This window comes from Pungitius pungitius, chromosome 10, assembly GCF_949316345.1.
Source record: "Pungitius pungitius chromosome 10, fPunPun2.1, whole genome shotgun sequence".
Taxonomy (NCBI): domain Eukaryota; kingdom Metazoa; phylum Chordata; class Actinopteri; order Perciformes; family Gasterosteidae; genus Pungitius; species Pungitius pungitius.
In genome coordinates, this window is record NC_084909.1 from 19,112,037 (window position 1) to 19,131,563 (window position 19,527).

A 19,527-nucleotide genomic window follows, 5' to 3' on the forward strand; every position below is an offset into this window, starting at 1 on the left:
TGATGCACCATGGTTGACGTCTGCCTCAAACAAACACGTGGTGCAGATTCTTCTTCTTCTTCTACTGCTGGATGGAAGTCACCCCCCTCCATTAGAGTACTTCTAACGAGGCCCCACCTCGTTACCGGGGCCTCACGCCCCCGTCGTTCAGCAGCAGGCGACCCCCCCCCCACCGCTGTCCCCAACCGGCCCCTTTGGATGTGATCCAGTGTGTCTTTTTCTTCTTCTGCTGATAGTTGGGGGTGGAGGCGGCATCCAAAGCGCAGATAGCACTTGGTGAATGTTCTCAGATTGATTGCCGAATTAGCAGCGTACACTTTATGCCCTTAGAGACTTGGCGAGGCCCGTCCTCCTCTTCCGAGTCACTGGCCAGAGGAGGCACGAGGTGAGTCATACCGGCTGACTTCTTATGCAACATTGGGTTCAGAAAAAACCCGTCTGACTCTATTGTGGATCCAGTAAGCACGACTTAAGTCATGTCTGATACTGCAGACCTTGCTTTAGTCAGACCACCTGAACTGGGACAGTCAGGACCAAGACCAGGGCTGACCCAGACCGAGACATAAGGAATGGTTATTATGATACAGTCTGTAGAAGTGAGAACCAGCTGATCTGTTTTTTTATAAAGTGGCTGTATTTTCCATAGACACGAATCCCTCGTGTCGTGCAAACGGACCGCTCGGCATGACATGTAAATTCAAACTAACTTTTCGGAAGGTGACTCCTGAGCACGAGGTCCTTCTGGCAGCTCAGAGGTGTAGAACACCTTGGTGGGTGTCTTGAATACAGATGATGGAGACACACACACACACACACACACACACACACACACTCCTATCCACAGGATGCAGTAGATTCATAGTGTCTTTTTTTGGAACCTATTTGCCCATATGGGCATGTGGATACCATATGGTCTCTAGAGGTACATGCCAAACACTGTTCAGGGTGGAACTGTTCTGCTAGAATGATTTTAATAAATTAGATTATCTTGATTTGTTAGAGTAGGATTGTGAGCTTTTACAGGTTAAAAGGTTTTAATAATGCATATGTTCATCATGGTACGTGATCGGTTCATGTATGTCACACGCATTAAATGTGAACTTAAAATCTCCTTAAATACGTGTCCGTTGCTCCTTTTTTTCCTCACCTGTCGGCTGGTTGGGTAGAGAGAAAAACATCTATTTAATTAATCAGTGTCACTTTAGATAGGGGGGGGGGGGTGTAACTGCTCCTTTTCCTCCCACCCCTGTGGATCTTTAGGCTGTTACCTGCGTCTCGGTTGTGGTGCTGGTTCTAGGCGGGCTGCTGGGAGCGGAGTCAGGAGCTCATCCGTCCGCCTGCAGAGATTCTTTTCGGCCTTGTTCGGCCTCTGCTCCAAAAAGTCACACGTCGGCTCCTTTTCAAGAAATGATACGGACATTTACACAAAAGGCGTAAATGGTTAAAGCAATGCCTCATTGGTGTTTGTATTGACTGTGCAGTGGTAGAACATAACATGTCTGCAGGCATATCAGCGCGCTGCTGAGGACTAAACTAAAACTATTCATTCCATCATTATTTGTCTCTGTAATATAAGGCCACAAATGTGTGTTCTCTTTTTGTGCTAAAGGAAAAATTCCAATTCATGAGGTTAATTTGGTTTATTTTCGGGAGACATTTATTTGGCTTAAGGACTCCATTATGTTGAAGTTTCCTTTCGTTTTTGGCTACTCTTTGATTTTAGATTTTTCAAATGGTAACCTCCGCCTTGTCCACATACCATATTCATACATCATATAAAGAGCCCCATCACACGTGTATTAATGCCCTTCTTCTCTCCCAGGTGCGTCGCGGGGTGTCTTTGGACCGCAAAGGACTGGCAAATGTGAAGCGCTTTCCCCGTGACTGCTCAGTGGAACGGTGAGTTCAGACGAGGCCTCCAGCTGGCAGCGTGACCAACGGCTACAGCCGCGTTCGTGTGACGGACAAAGTGAACAGGAGATCCGTCCAACTGGTTTGGAGCCAATGATCCAGGCTGCGTTCAAGTTGACTCAACATGAATGTTTGTGGACACGCTTGGAGGCTGTAGTCCGTACCGCGCAGTTTCTAACGCCATGTTTAAAATGAGACCGAAACGCCATTATTGCGCCCAAGCTGGACTCGTGACTCTCTGAACCTGCAGTCACTCCAATTACGTTACGAGCCAAATGAGGTGTAAGGTTACCAATCCCAGTGAGGGGGAGAGGGTTCACATTCACTCCCAGACGGAGCAGGTAAACACCGGGGCCTGCACGGTGTTTACCTGGAGGGGAATCTCTGCCGTTCGCCTCTCTCTTCTTCTCCCTACGCCATCTGAAGACTTTCACAAGTACAATTCATATCTGTGCGCCAGTGTGGCTATTTTTAGATGGGCTCAAATATCAGGGGATCCTGGACTCCTCCATTTCATTCTGTTTCTCTCTGCTTGTCTCCTCCACTTACCCCCATTCGATTGCATTTCAAAAGCCCTGGCTCTGTGTGTGTGTGTGTGTGTGATTCATTACAAAGCATGGAGACACATAGTGTATACAGTATGTATGTGTCCCTTTTGTCCTTTTCGCCTCGGGACGACTGGCTCACTCGAGGTGAGGATGCGTTTCCTCATCGCTGGCAGTATGAAAGTGATTGTGTAATAGCCTCTGTGTCTCTGAGGTCTTTAATTCTGCCTAGCGCTAGATGCAGGGTAGCTACACTCACCGGCCACTTTATTAGGTACACCAGTCCAACTGCTCGTTAACACTTAATTTCTAAGCAGCCAATCACATGGCGGCAACTCAGTGCATTTAGGCATGTAGACATTGTCAAGACAATCTCCTGCAGTTCAAACCGAGCATCAGTATGGGGAAGAAAGGTGATTTGAGTGACTTTGAACGTGGCATGATTGTTGGTGCCAGAAGGGCTGGTCTGAGTATTTCAGAAACTGCTAATCTACTGGGATTTTCACGTACAACCATCTCTAGGGTTTACAGAGAATGGTCCGAAAAAGAAAAAACATCCAGTGAGCGGCAGTTCTGTGGGCGGAAATGCCTTGTTGATGCCAGAGGTCAGAGGAGAATGGCCAGACTGGTTCGAGCTGATAGAAGGGCAACAGTGACTCAAATAACCACCCGTTACAACCAAGGTGGGCATAAGAGCATCTCTGAACGCACAGTACGTGGAACTTTGAGGCAGATGGGCTACAGCAGCAGAAGACCACACCGGGTGCCACTCCTTTCAGCTAAGAACAGGAAACTGAGGCTACAATTTGCACAAGCTCATCGAAATTGGACAATAGAAGATTGGAAAAACGTTGCCTGGTCTGATGAGTCTTGATTTCTGCTGCGACATTCGGATGGTAGGGTCAGAATTTGGCGTCTACAACATGAAAGCATGGATCCATCCTGCCTTGTATCAACGGTTCAGGCTGGTGGTGGTGGTGTCATGGTGTGGGGAATATTTTCTTGGCACTCTTTGGGCCCCTTGGTACCAATTGAGCATCGTTGCAACGCCACAGCCTACCTGAGTATTGTTGCTGACCATGTCCATCCCTTTATGACCACAATGTACCCAACTTCTGATGGCTACTTTCAGCAGGATAATGCGCCATGTCATAAAGCTGGAATCATCTCAGACTGGTTTCTTGAACATGACAATGAGTTCGCTGTACTCAAATGGCCTCCACAATCACCAGATCTCAATCCAATAGAGCATCTTTGGGATGTGGTGGAACGGGAGATTCGCATCATGGATGTGCAGCCGACAAATCTGCGGCAACTGTGTGATGCCATCATGTCAATATGGACCAAACTCCCTGAGGAATGCTTCCAGCACCTTGTTGAATCTATGCCACGAAGAATTGAGGCAGTTCTGAAGGCAAAAGGGGGTCCAACCCGTTACTAGCATGGGGTACCTAATAAAGTGGCCGGTGAGTGTATAGTGTTGCATTGTGGGAAGTGTGTGATCTATTGCTGAGCCAGGGAGACTCAGATAGTGGCATCACGTTTTTGGGGATTTTGAATGTCCTGTTTTCCGCGTGCGCTGACATTTGTGCGCGTGGTTTAGTAGCAACGCGCAGCACTCTGTCCTCTTGAGTCCACCCGCCCCTTTCAGGTACTCCACTGAATATTTAGTGCGCTGTTTGTGGCTGGACGGGCGTTGCTGCTGGTGCTAGTCGAGCTTGTGGGTCTCGTTTTTAAACCAGTATAAAGACAAGGTAGATGGGTTTTTATCATGATTTATTCATACTTAAACCAACCTAAAACCTGTAGAGGAGACCTGAGAAACCCTCGTCTGAACAGTCACAGTATCCGCTGCCTAAAGCTTCTGCTGATGTGCATTTCTTTCTCTCATTGACTCACTACACAATTGGGATGAAACCGAGTTGGGTCCCGATGGTAATGACGATGATTCTGATGAAGGCAACTACGCACTTCCAACACACCGTATTATTGTGTCTTTATCGATTTCTTTTCCCCATGTTGCTGCTACAAGGTCGGCCGCCTCGGATGATTTATACCATATCCATACCACCAGGAAGTAGGTCGGCAGTATTTCATCCGTGTCATGAGCACCCAGTTATTTTTTTTACTTTGTTTGAATGGGTGAATCTAAGCACCAGTGAAATGGGAGCGGCTGCAAAGGATGACCTTTGCTCCCACAGCCAGTGCTGCGTTACGCATGAAGCTGAGAGAAGGTGCTGCTACGGTATGTTCCTGGGAAAGACTAGAGTTTATCTCTGCTCTATGGCCAAGAACACACACACACACACTGTGTGTGTCTACTGAATGGGTTGTATGTACCTGTGACCAAGGCTTTTTTGGCTCAATCAACAGCAGCCGGGGGGCTTCGCTGAAATCTTTTCAGTTGCTTTAGTTTGAGCGTTTTAAGCCGAAATCCTGAGCTTACATTGAATGCCCCCCTCTGGACAGTAATGTGAAGGTTCTGCTGACATTTTGATACCAAATCTGCTACACCGATGTACATAAGTGAAGTGTTTTTGAAAGGGCTCTCTGTGGTGACTTTGATTATATTACTGATGCATTTAGTTCCTGTCGGCAATGCGTGGACAATTTATAGACTTCAAATCGTGGTGGATTGGAGGATAATGTTTGGAATTGGAAAATTCAGTCACATTGAGCACAAAAAACACAGGTTTTCACGTTCAGATTGGACCCAGTTATGAATCCCACCAAAAAGCCCAGCTCTGACCCTTCTGGTGTCAACCAAATCTAACAGATGGTTGTGTCTTTTTAGCTCTGCAACGTGACCAACTGATGTGTGCAAAATGGGGCCAGGGGGCCACGCATCACCGGTGAGGTTTGAAGAAAGGGAGAGACATTCTTTTTTTTTGCTTTTTATTTTTTTCCCAAAGCAGCTTGTGAGGTCCGCATGAGCAGATTGGAAACGAACGCTCACGGTCTAAATGTGACAGGCATTGCCTTCAACATCCATCGTTCTTCTCGCTGTTTTTGGAACGCAACCGACTCCTCGTCTGGTTGAGTTGAGTTACGTAGCCCAATGAGAATCCACATCAGCCTCCGACCATCTACTGCAGTAGAGATTTGGCCATGTTTTGATAGCCTCAGATGCTCAGACGCCACATGTTCCGCGTGAGCCAGTAGCCAGAACACCGTTTCCACACTGATTAGCGTGGATGTCCGTGTGAAGGATCCATCTGGAGAGGTCCTGCCTTCTTTCCCACATTCGGTTCTTCTGTTTCTCACCGTTGTCGTCCTTTTTTTTCCATCACACGGCCCGTGCGGATCCGCTATCAGAGTCCGCGTTTGTTTTGGAGCCCGGCGACTGGGGGCCAGATGTGGAAAAAAAACAGCGTGGACGCTCGGGGAAAAGCCGCGACAGCGGCTGCTATCGGCGATGGCGTGGGTTCGATCCCAGGAGGGCGCGTGTCTGCTCACCGTCTGTGTGACATCTGGTTTGTGCAAACTGCAGATAGCACTCGGTGCATCTGGATGGGGGACGAGACGTCCTCCATACGACTACAATAGCAGGGTCATGATTACGCATCTCCACGGGGACCTGGCTGCTGTGTACTTTCAGGATGTAAGGGACCTCACGTGTTGTGTACATAGCAGGAGTATGTTTTTACCTTTTTTGGTATTTTGTGAGCTGATTGATGGTGGAGTTCTGAAGCCAATGCCAATATTTAAGCAGTTATTATTCTCTTTGGAAAGGCAGCACCAGTTATATAACAAGTTTCAAGTGTGGTGCTTTTTAAAAACCACAAGGGCGGCCAAAACAGTATTGCAAGTGATTGAGTTGAGTATTTTGGCTCCTTGTTCGCTAACTAGCGTAGCACAGTCGGTTTAAGAAGTGACCGCTGCCCTGATGGGAAAATAAGTACAGGTCCACAGCTAAACATTGGCGGAGGACTCCATAGTTTTAGTTGCTGCGATACTCCATCCGAGGTTGCTACCAATTCTAAAAATATAAATGAATTAATAAAAAATCATTTAGCAGCCACAACGGCCTGCAGACAACGGAGATAGTGCTTCCACTCATGCCTGCACCTTGCATGGCTTATCAGCGTCTATGTCGTATTATCAGATTGTTTTGGTCCAAGCCAATTTCTTTCGAACCCTTCTGCTGTTGCTGCCGTTACTGAAACCCCCTTCAAGCCCAGCGGGAGAAAAGGGCTGTGATTTGATCTGCCTCACCTTGATCAGATTACACACTGGAATTAAGATAATTACAGCTGTCGCTGATTAATGGGCGACTTGGTTATAATTATCACCCTGGATATGGCGTGTGTGTGCGTGTGTGTGTGTGTGTGTGTTGAATCATTATTTTACAGGAAACCGACTGGTGTGCGCTGCTGAGTGCAAGAGCCGGGAAACCCAGCATTGGCACACTAAAGTAGTGCTATTTTCTGAACTTTATTTAAATGAAGACTTCCTACTTAATCCGTGATCGTAGCTGTGCACATTGAGACTGCTGTCCGTGGTATAGCACGGCATGTAAGACCATGGCTTGTATTATATATTTATTCAGCTCGTTATTCAATCAAGGGCATTAAGTAACTGCCGTATGTTCCAAACACGATGTTTTTGTGGGTATCAAACAGAGAAGTCTCTTCACGAGGAGAAGTCTTTCTCAGAAATCTCCCAAAAAAGGGGTTATCAGCTAAAGATTCAGCCATTAAAAACGGAGTATATGACACTTAATCTACGCTCACTGTGGCTGCAGGTCACCTCTCTCAAGACTTGATTAAGCAAAATAACAATTGAACTGAACTGAAATAGCGAACGACATAGAAAAACATTTTATTTCTTTGCTTGATGCTTTTTAAAAAACTAATTGTCATTGCACTTCCAAGGAAGTACAAGATTCAGTCAATTGTGCACAGGAATAGATTTATTATATAATTGTTTTACTTCTTAAAAGATAAATGGCTGAGGATTTTAGTTTTTTGTGATTGGAAAAGTCCAACCAGCTAGAAATGGAAGCAGGGATTTGTTATTTCTTACGTCGCCCTGAAAATGATGGTAAAATAATCTGTGCTAAAACAAAAGTGACAGAGCAAGGTTAGTTTTATATTAATAATATTATTGACAGATATTCATGTTAATAAGAACATAAATATACACCATCACAGGTAATAGTAGTATACCGCAGTCAGAGAAAAGTACACCTGTACAGCGAAGCTAATAAAAGGACGACTGTCTCGTGTGAATTAGCAATAAAAAATGGTTATGAGAAGAGCTTTTGCTGTTTGAGCGAAGTATGTGGTAACTTGGATTGACGTGTGGTGACAGGGTTTTACATGTGGGTTTTAACATCAGTGTCATTCTCTGCACCCCCCCCCCCCCCCCCCCCCCATGCAATCGTCCTTCGATATTTCACTGCTCACCCCAAACGTCTGCATTACTGTCAGTCGTTGGACGGATTCAGGGCTTTACATTTCAGTCTGCCGACACGCTGATGCTTAGAGCAGTGGATTATTGATTCTAAGATGGGGATGTCTTTTTTTTTTTCTCCCCCAATTGTTGCTTGCAATCGCCTGGATGCAAATCTTACACACGGTGTCGTCGAGATTTCTGCCTTTTACATGCGACAGCAGTTGCATTCACATGTGTGACCCACTTGTTTACAGCTTCTCCTGTCTCTCGTGAGGGGAGCAGTCATGTGATGCTAACGGAAATTCAATAACCAATTTATATTGCAGATTTACACACAATGCCTCGTCATTCAGGCACGACTAGTGTTTCACCCCCCACGGACCACTGGGATGGAAATTCTTGCCTTAAATTTGGGGCTAGAGAAATTCTGCAGCTATGGAGGAAGACGTATTCTGAGATTTTCCACTTTAACTGAATGGCTAAGCAAACCCCTAACCCACTGAGGGAGCAGTTGATACCAACAAGATGGATTTTATGAAGCTGCTCTCAAAGGGGGGGGGGGGGGGAGGGAGCGATAAGAGATTGAGCTGCTGGATTTCAAATATTAATAGAGATGGAGTTCTATCAGACATTGTGCATGCATGAGCGATTTGTGTGCACTCCAGGTTTTCAACAAGCTAAGCACCCGCTTCCTTCCCAAAGCAAACTTCTTAGTCAGGGACCAAGTTTAGCCGAGCAGAATGGAAAGCTAGACTTTAACGGATTATGCACAGTGCCTTGCACAAGTCTTCACTCTCTTTGCACTACATCAAGGTGTAACCACAGATTCAAAATGATTTCATTGGGATTTTATGTTATGGATGAACACAAAATGGTCCATCATCTGGAAGTCGGGGAAAGTTAACATTGATTTTTTTTTTTTTTTTTTAATGATTCACAAATAAAAGTCTGAAGTCTGAGTGCATAATACTGTAAAAACATGTGGTCATCCCCTAACATAAGATCTGGTGCGAGCAAATGCCATTACATGTCACATAATAAGTAAATAGGTTTCACCTGTCTGCCATGTAATCTCTGGATGAATAAACCTGTTCTGTGGAGGCCTCAGACTAATGCATCCAACAGATTAATGGGGCCCAAGTTTTATGCAACAATATATTTTAAGGTAGTCAACGTAGGTTTGTTTATGGACAATACTTTCATGCTGCGCTGGTTGCAGAAAAATATAGAAGCCTCTTATTAGAAATGCTTTCTATGAGTGGAAGAAGAGCTTTGCTCAGTTGGGTTTTTGTGTAATATCATAATGTTTATACTAATGCACAGCTTCTGCTAATGATCATGGCTTAAGAATAGAGAATTCCATGATAATAGTAGATCGTAGAAGCAGCACCAGTATAGAAGAATCCAAAACATCTATGTAACATCTATCCAAGCCACCATTCCTTATGTAGAATGAATCTTCATCGTTCAATCGTATGGATTTGGGGTATGGATTGATACGTTTTTTTCTAATAATTAGATGTGTTAAACCATCTTGGTAGGCGGTGGTTCCCTGTTTTCTAAACTGAATGGAAAAAAGCACCTGAGGTTCTGTTGGCAGGAGAAACCGCGGCCCAACAGCACAGCAGATTGCTCCCCACATGCAACGCTGAAACATTCACTGTCCCCCACTGTCATTCTCCCTGTTTATCTCACACTGTTTGTCACACTGTGGCACTGCAGCCCTGCTGGAGTCGGCACACATAAATTCCACCGCCATTGATTTGTTGTGGGGAAGATTTTATTAGTGAACATGCAAGCAATTCTTTTACATTTTGTGATTTGGAATGGCCAAATATTGATCCAAGGAGCGGCTTTTATACGTTCTGCAGCGCTATCGGTAGTCACTTAAAACATTAAAATGTTCCCTGTATAGCCTTGTGTGTGTATTTTATTTAATCCATTCAGTGAACACCATTAGTGATTTCACCCCTCAGTTTGCACCATGGCAAGCGTTTCCTGTCAAGGAAGTGCTTCTGGACAAGACTGTTGTGAATAAGTTAAGTTAATTGGCCCATATTTAAGTAGCTCAGTGCTAACAAAAGCGTTCATTTTCAAAATTCGCTAACTCAAAGCACCCCATATTCACAGAAATATTATATTCTCTACAATAACCATTGGGATGGATGTAATATGGGCCCGGTTGACGGCGTGGCGTGTTGCCGTTGAGCTTCATGCTGTTCACCCGTCCTGCCGAAGCGGCGTGTCTTCAAGCCTGCGAGGTTTGCTGATAAAATTAGCTCAGCAAATTAGCACTGATGAGTCACTCATTATCAGCTGCTGCTATGTGCTGGCAGAAGGTGGTTTGTTGTGGGCCGCGCTGCCTGTCCGGGGCCTCTATTTACAGCAAAGCAAACGTGCACTATGACTATCGTCATAATGCATGCGAAGCCAATTCAGGACACATTTCTAAAAAAACACATTAAAAAGTTGCTCAGTTGGTGATCCCGATACGTATTGGAGAAGCTCCGAGTGGAGCAAATGGGGCCAAACTCTCCTGTGTCCTCGGAGCGCCTCGCCTCACTGCGCCCCCCCCCCCCCCCCCTTAATTGTGTCCCCTGCAGTTTATTTGTTTGCGTCGCTCCACGCGCTCTCAGCGCTGTGATTCAGGGGGAAAATGCTCAGTTTTCTTCTTTTTTTTTAAACCACGGCACTGTGGGGGCAGATTTGACGAGTCCAATGGGTTTCGATAAACAAAGGATGAAGGTGAGCTCTAACTGTCCCATTCAAAGTCGGCCCCCTCGTGTCGATGCTGACGGCGAGCCAATGAAAACATTATCGCTCTCACCCCAGACGTCAGCACCAGGAGCTGTCTGACCTTCGGAGGAGACACTGGAATTCATACCAGAGACGTTTCCTTTTCCTGCTGGAGATGCCTGTACCGTTTATTGGCTCTGATTGAATAATGACAGCGCTCCTGCGTTGCTTTGCTCTCTGTGCCCCCTTCTGGCTCCGCACTGCGTGTACTGCGTGTACTGCGTGCACGTCGGGATGTTGTCGAATGCCGCGCAGTGGATACATGAAAAATTGATGTGATGGAAAGACAAATTGCCTCTGCTTGAATGTTTCATGCAGGAAATGACAGACATCTGCTGCTGTGTTTTAGTGCACTTCAAAGCCGTCGGATGACATTATGTACCGATGGCTGACTTTTGACATGATCATGATACATGATTCTGCCTTTGACTTTTAAGAAAAACCTTCACTAAGGTGTCTGTGAGCAAACCACCGTCCCCATCCCGGTGCAGGGAATCACCTTTCTGCACAACACTGTCAATATGACAGCATCCTCTCACTTGCTCCTGCCACCGTCGCCCCCCCCAGAGAATACGGAGTGACGCTCTGGATCAGTGTCTCTTTGGGTGAAAGGGGAACAAATGGACGAAAGCTGAAAACAGGTTAAAGCTGTGGAGCGGAGGCCTGTAGACTGTATATAAGTGGAGGTGATGCCATCGGTTTGGGATCTGCCATTGGGACCCTAGAGTCATTTTTTTTGGTCACCCTCTTGTATTTTGGCTGTTCCTTGTTATTTATCCGGAAGTACAACAAAACATTGAATAAGACATTGTTGTTCGAAAAACGACAATTTATGTAAACTCAGAAAACGGTGTTAGTTATAGCACCAAAAAAACATGAACAACTTCTATTTTAATTTTAAATGGGACCGTAACTTACGAAATGACCACCATTCTGTATTTGAGAAGAAATTAAACTATGTGAGGCCTTAAAATAATGTGTTCAAGTGAGATGTCATTGTCTAATAGACTTTTAAATAGCTAAAACAGGCGCCCCCTAATGGCCGTTAGAAAGAATGCAAGTTTGTGACTATTCCGCATTGGCTTCACTTTTAAGACCCCGAGGTTGCAGCCGGTGCCACCGAAGGCCCCACAGATTAAACGGCTGTGGCGACTCGAGGCCTCACTGTCTGTTCATGGCAAGAGTCAGTCTGCCTCCACGCGCTGCTGTCACCGCCCACCTTAGAATGGCAGTTTGTCCCATTACGTCACGCATGCCTCACCCCGAGGATCAACAGTATATCATGCCCACTCTTCTGGTCCAATTACAGTATACCTTGTTCAGCTGGTCAGCATTTTGACTTTTAACTTTATTTCTCTCTCTCTTTTATTGTTGTCTTAATTGCAGCATGAGTGTGACCCGTGTCCCATGGGAACTAGTTATATAAACTGGGCAAACTGGACACTGGGTTTAACTGAGTCGTGAGGCTTCATTCAGAAGTTAACGCTTGGTGTGCACGATAAAAAACAATTTGAAAGTGTTTTAGACTTTTAGAGTCCTCTGTAAAGGTCAAAGCTGACCATCTCACACACACACACACAAAAGTGACCATGAAGATAAAGGCCAGCTAATAAAATAATGTGTCAGTAGAGAACGGAACATTGTCATTGAAGTCCACTCAAGTTCAATGACAGCAAATGTACCCATGATGCTTTGTAACACACGAGCGCGTGTCTCTCAGGGCTCCAAATTATCTCACATCTGCTGCACGCTCGGTGCCAAACAAATACCCAGACGCGACTCACACACACGCACTCATGCAAACACACAATTCTACCCACACACATAGAAATACAGCCAGGAGAGGGCCCTTGTGAATTGATTACTGTCATAAGTGAAGTGATGATGGGCTTAAACGGAGGTGATAGAGGACGTTTTTCTTACTGATTGTTCAGTCAATCTGGTGACTCTGTCTTGAATGCAAATTGGGCTCTTACTAGTATTTCTTACTATGTGCCTGGTAAAGGCAACAATGGCATACGTGACGTATTGTATAATTTCCCTGTACAGAAACACCTCATATTTTTAGACCTCTTAACATAGTAAATTAGATGGCGGTGCAGGGCGGGGCAGAACATTTCCTTTGGGTCAGGAGACCCGTATTTTAACCCCGAAGCTGTAATGTTTGGTTTCCTGTTGGTGGAGAAGCGTCCATGCCAGACGAGAACATTTGGAGCAAGTGGGGCAGATCTCCCCAAACGGCGTTTAGAAGGGGCGAGCTGTGGAAAAACCAACGTTTATTCCACCAGGTTTTGGGATTCGTTGTGCTCGAGCATGCAGTCCATTTCAGGAGGTCTTATGTTATTCTGCTAGCTGGCAGGAAATAAAAATAGCCCTTTTTTAAATATAAATGTTAGATGTCAGAGGTAGACATAACGCCTTTTGGGAGAGAAAACTACTCCAATTAAACACAAGTTAGTTTGTAACAAGGAAAGTAATCTGAGGCCCCCGTTTAGGAACCACTGGGGTTAAAGTTGGTCACTTTCTACTCTGTGTGACCCTTGGATCGTCAGCGGGACCCCTCGCCATGATGTTTTTGGTCACCCCTGCTCTATATGAACAGCCACTTTGTTTAATGTCTGAATTATCTCAATGAATCTAATTCTACCCAAATAGCCACTTCTTTGGAAGTTCCTCCTTTCAAACAGGAGCAAAATGGTCACAAGAATACGCAGTGTTCACCCCACCACTACATCGGGGAGGGGCCCCTCGGGCGCTGAGAGACCGTGTCCAACCGTACACAAACGTCAGAAGTAATAAGTGCAAAAACCAACTAGTTAAAGGTGGCCCCAGTGGGCTTTACTTCATGGGCCTGAGGATCCAGCTTTGTTTTGCTTCTGGAAAGAACATGACCCCGTTTCTTTGTGTAAACGGTTTGTGTCTAAACATTGTTCAGCTGAAGTTGGGCATATCTGTGGATGCACCAGAATGTCCCACTATGCCAAAAACCAAAAAAGTGCCTCTCCCCCCCAGTGTTCAGGAGACCTCACAGGGTGATTGACAGGTTGCTGTTGTATACTGCGTCACTCCTCCTCACTCAAAGAACGGTCCGTTCATCGGTTTCAAAAAGCCGAGACGGCGACGGCCGGGTGGACGGACTCGAGGCTTTAGAAAAGGCCGAGGTGTGACATCACAATGACTCCGCCCCCTTCAGAGCTCTCAGCAGGCCAGGGCTCCCTTGGGAATGGGACTTTCACAATTCATTGGGAGGTCATTACAGTATGATATCATTATTAATCAATAATACATTGATGTACAATATGCTAGTATTTGGGTGCTTGAACTGCTACATTAGTAATTAGGATTATGTTTTTTTTAATTTTTTATCCTTTTTTTCCGAACAAAGAGACCCAAGCGGAGTAGGACATCGCACCCTGGACACTGTGTGCTGTTCCACCCCCCTATTACTTACCAAACTAAAATAGCAGCCATTATGTAACCATGGCCTGGTGAAAGGAGATGTCAAAGGCAGTTTTTCACTGTAATGTCTTTTAAAGCTTTCTCGGCGTGCAACAACGAAACTCGAACTGGACAGGACAGGAGGGAAGGAGATTCAAGTTAACGGGCCAGTTTGGCTGGCAGTGGTCTTGTTCATTTCTAAAAATACGATACTCTGAGTGAGACATGAAGAGAGCCCGACATTGGCATGTTGAAGTGGCCGCGCATCATGACGGATTCCACAAATCTTCCCTCAGTTTTGAATAATTTGGATCATTAGATAGAACTCACAGGGGATACAAGTAAAATATGCTGGTTCACACTTCCTTTTCCTTCTGTACATGCGTCTGCACTCAGACGGATGCCACACAACTCTTATTCTCCATCTTAAATAATTCCCCAAGTCTCCTGTGAGTTGGCAAAACATCAATTTTGACCTCAAAGCTGCTGGGGGTCACACAACAGCCATGGAGACGGATAGAGAGTCGAACACAGTCAGCACAGCCGAGCAGGCCCCCAGGCTGCCCCCCCCCCCCCGCCCCATTCCGTTGATGCCTCGCCTCTCTTCTGACACGCGTTCATCAACAGGAGACGCCGCTCCGGGGTGCGGTTCCAGGCAGCCACAGACGAGAACCGCACGCTGCGAACCAACCGGAGCCACACATTCAGTCACTTAAGGCTCCAAAGGGAACTGCTTTTTTCTCTGTTGACGTGTGTCAGGCAGACGGAAGAAGGCGGGGGAAAAATCAAAGGGAGAGACAAGGGGGGGGGGGGGGGGGGGGTGTCAGGGGGACGGAGGCCCGAGCGCCACATCGGCACCGACAACGACGCGCCAGGATGCTGTCACTTTGTTTCATGTACAGCGGCGTTGTACACAAGACGTCTGCCATCCCGCCGCGTGTCACTGGATTCCTTCTAACAACAAATATATATATATATATATATTTGTTTCTTAAACGGGTATACCTTGTGCTTGAGTTTCCTTCAATTTTAGATTTCCACATTCTGTCCCCCCCCAAAAAAACTCTGTTGAGGCTTCATGTAAGATGGGTTCGGGTTAGCTCTCCCCATCGTGGACCAGCTTCCATCAGCTGGATGAGGAGTAAAGGGCAGCGTCAGAAGAGCTGCAGGCTCCTTACGTTCCTCCTACGTGGCGCTCTGCTTTGCCATTGACACTTTTTTTGTTAATTCAATGTGAGATGCTTGCCCACCTTGGACAACTCGAACAGACGTCTTTGCCTACGTGGCGTCATGTGACTCACAGCAACTGCTCTTTCCTCTACGTCGGCTCGGCTCTTTTATTTGTTTTTCTCATTGAGTGACAAATCGATGCTGAAATTCATTGCCAACCCTTTTAATAGTGTCTTTTTATCGATTTCATCGATTCGTTGTTGCAGCCCTATGTATATCCACACACTGACGTTAGTTTGGGATTCTTTGAAGCTACATTTCAGGAAGTTAATTTACCTAACGGAGGCTGTGAACGTAATCAAAGACAAAGTTTTAATACATCTTTTTTTTTTTGTGTGTCGCTTTCATCCGCCACCTGGCCCGTAATCGGCTGGTTATGCACCGCTGTCACTACCTCTTTATATTTATTTTCCCAGGCACCTCTAACAGACTCACCTGGAATGACTTCACTTCTCCACTTTTAATTGATTTCACAGACCAACGTAAGCATTTACAGCGTCCCACCTCTTCAAATAAGTTATTGGTGCGCGTTTACACACATTTGCTTGAGAAATGTGCCCTGCTGATAAAGCCCCCCCCCCCCCCCCCACCACAAAAGGTTCTTAGTTTACCTCCCTTTCCTGGACACCCTGACGTTTTGACACACACACACACACACACACACACAACAGTCTGTGGCCTACTTTTTTGCAGCACCTCCGTTGTAATCTCAGTGCGACCGCTGTAAAGAAAGCCGCATGGGAAAGCCTAAACCACCATTGTGCGCCGGGAGGGCAGGATGGGGGGGGGAGGGTTCTGAAAGGAGCGGTTCTGCAGGGGCCCGGTTCAGGCTCCATTCTGGAAAAGCTTGTTGGCTGGGTCTCCACATTCCTGTCCAGTGAGTTTGTGCCCGATGTTGTCGAGGGCGCACATCCACGTATGCAAACATGCACATGAACACAAGCGCGTACTCTCACATTCCCCGATGATTACAACCAGGCCGAGTCCCACTGCGCCCGATCCCTCGCACGGACGCGGGCCGCCGCCTCCCACGCCACCGAGAGCGGGGATCAGGTGACAGCGCTCGGTGCTCGGACTGGGCGGGCGGCAATGCAGATGTTACCTGGTGGCGCCACGCTTTCCCCCCTCCCACACTGTGTGTGTGTGTGTGTGTGTGTGTGTGTGTGTGTGTGTGTGTGTGTGTGTGTGTGTTGGCTGGCCAGCTGTGATGGACAGATGCCCACTTTACCAAGGGCCTTGGCAACTCTCCAGAGGGTTGACCCAGATAGGCGCAGCCAGCGAGGGAGGGGAGCGCGCACACACACACACACACACACTGTGATGTAGGCCTGCGTGGGCACCCTCAGCACAGGGATACTCGTGCAGTCCCATCAGAGCAGGTGAGGGAGGAAAGAAGAGGGTTTTTTCTTTCTTTTTTGGGATGCCCTCCAACTGGCCCGATGCAGCAGAGTTTCATCGGAACGTGGGCTGTTTGTTCAGGGACTTTCAAGTCTGCCATGTGTTCACTCCGCAGAGTGAATGCAGGGCTGCACGGGAGCGGTCGCAGATGCACACGGGGGACTTGGCGAGCGGGCACTTGGGGAAAGACCGCTGGGTCACCAGCCTTCGTTTCATTCGCTGCCCCCTGCCTTTTTGTTTTTTGGATTCGGCAGACCCACTGCTGAGAAGGATTCGCTTCAGAATTGCCGTTTCACTTTGGTAATGTTGAGTCCTCCCCCTGCTGCAGCAGCACAAGCAGGATTTATCCTTGGTGGCAAACAACTGAATTCAAGAAGTCAGCAGAAAGGGAGAACGTTTTTACTTTACTTTACTATTTTTAATGCAAAATTCCTGATGAACACAATATCTGGCGTGAGTTAGCACATTGGTGGCTAATGTTAGCATATATTCAGTGATGTGTAGCTTTAGAGATCAGTCTTTATCCAATATTTGGATATTTAAACTCTATTTGTAGACCCTCCTGTGTAATTCATTCAGAAATTGCTTTTTTTTTTAATTCAAGATAAATCAAATGATAATAATGATCAGTCAGTGACAGCTTTACGGAGTAGTATCGGGCCTTAAAGAAAAAGATCAATTGTTATTCGTGGGCGTTCTACCGCAGTGGCCAACACTCACCTGTCACACTGTCCCCACGGTTCTTTGTTTTTAGAGGTGTGTGTGTGTGTGTGTGTGTGTGTTTGTGCGTGTGCGTGTGAATGCGGCCATTATTCTCAATGTCAAACCGCATTGCGGTGCAGTAAAAACCTTTTTGAGTGTGTTCTCCAGTCAATCCAATAGTTTCAGTGCAGGCTTGGATTTCCTTGTGTGAGGGGAGCGCTGACATTTCAAAGTGAGCCAGGCTTTTCCAGCTTTTAATATTTCTCCCAAACAACTTGCCGTCAGTCTTAATCATCCGTCCGCCTCGCGCCACCTCGGCCCGTCTGTCCTTGCCTTGTTAATTAAATACTCACATTTTCTACGAGCAGGGCTCCGTTTCTTGTTCGCCGTGACCTCAACACCCCCCCCCACCCCCCTCCTCCTCCTCTGCAACACATGCAGGAAATGGAAGGTTGTGCCGTCAACCGTGCACACAGCGGGGCCCTGCAGACGAATAGGCCCAGAGAAGGGCTCATCCGTTATATGAGGAAAGTGCTGACATCCCTGTTGTAACATATGATGGGGTGTGTGTGTGTGTGTGCGTGTGTGTACGCGCAGCCACTTCATCCTTTACCATCCCTTTACTATTTAGACGTCCTCGAGCATCCTTCAGGGAGAAAAACGACATTGCGTATGTTCTGCTGACATCTCCTGGTAAAAAAACGTGACACTAACCTGAAGCACCATATCAATGATCCCCCGCCCCCCCCCCCCCCAAAAAAAAAAGCTTCTGCTGTTGTTTTTTAACTTGGTGGATCAAACACATCTTCCAAAAACCACATCCAGATCCATGCAGCCCATACCTGCACCGTGAAGAAACCCACTTTGATCATGTCCGTGTTGCCATGACAACATGCAAATTGTGTAGGATTTCCCGGAGATTGTTGTCAGGATGTTGTTCATCTGAGTCGGAGCGGACGCGAGGAAAGACCTAATCGATCGGCAGCCACCTCGGGTCGTCACCTCTCAAACGGAAGGCCTTTTTTTGTCATGGGTACACGGTACACACGCGTGTGCGATGACCTCATGAGGGTTTATAGGTATGAAATAGGGCTTCATCACTGTGGCTTAAGAGAAGTAAATTCAGGATATTAACATGTGTGCGCCATGTTTGGTTCTGTTTATAAAGCCCCACAAAAACTCTTGTTTTTAATGGCAAAGAAGTCCATTACCCTTACCCCCCCCCCCCCCCCCCCCGTTAAGTGTATATGTCGCCAGAGGGGCTAACACAGAGCACGCCATTGTTCCCACGTGCATCCAATCCAAGACAAACGCACACGCACGCTGCTGCTGGCCAAACCCGTACGCCACAAGCAGCGGATGTGTCCCGGGCGGAGGGACCACACCCAGCGGCGGGAGCTGGTGGCGGTCTGGGGAGCCTGAAGGGAACTCCCATGGGAAGAATAAAGTCATTTCTATTTACAGGCCCTCCTATTTAGAACCAAATGTAGCAGCTGGTAAACGGGGAATAAAGCCAAACTGTTTACTGCAATGACAGGGATAATCCCGTTTCTGGGAGTCTTGGCTTTCTGGTTAGTTCCTAGGTAATTGTTGGACTGCTGTGCGATACTGCGTATTTGTACGCAAACACACCCATTTCCAGTCTCTCTAACCCTGAAAACGAATGCAGTGCTCAGCAAATATTCACCCTGTGCAATCATACCACACAATACAGCGTGGTGCGCTTTTAAAGTTTTCTTTTCTTGGGGCATTCTCTCTGGTGTCATTAAAAAAAAAAAAAAGTGTATGTATATATTAAGGCAGTCAATATATATTAGACTATTGACTAAACACATTTTGAAATTAATCACAATAAAGTTTTTTTTTTTCTTAAACCTTATGAATGCACTTATTAACGAGTAATCACTTTAAAAAGCGTGTATTTTAAATTTCATCATCTTGAGGCAGAATTCCACGAGCGACTCCTTCTGTCCTCGTGCACTTTGCTCTCAACCCTCCATCATTTAACGTGTTTGAGGGGGTTTTCAGGGGTCAGAGGTTAACGCACACCGGGAGTCAGTTGCGTTAACTGCAACTGTTAAAATTGCCTGGATAAACACGTTAACTTTTG

General features: G+C 46.5%; 1 protein-coding gene across 2 annotated transcripts in view; it reads left to right on the forward strand.

Annotated features, from left to right (window-relative positions):
• adarb1b (adenosine deaminase RNA specific B1b) overlaps window positions 1–19,527 on the forward strand; it is a 75,478-nt gene that overhangs the window by 23,131 nt on the left and 32,820 nt on the right. For both annotated transcript variants that reach the window (XM_037487730.2, XM_037487731.2), the window contains one exon: window positions 1,823–1,899. The gene's annotated coding sequence lies outside the window, so the exon portion shown is untranslated. The remainder of the gene's footprint in view (window positions 1–1,822; window positions 1,900–19,527) is intronic.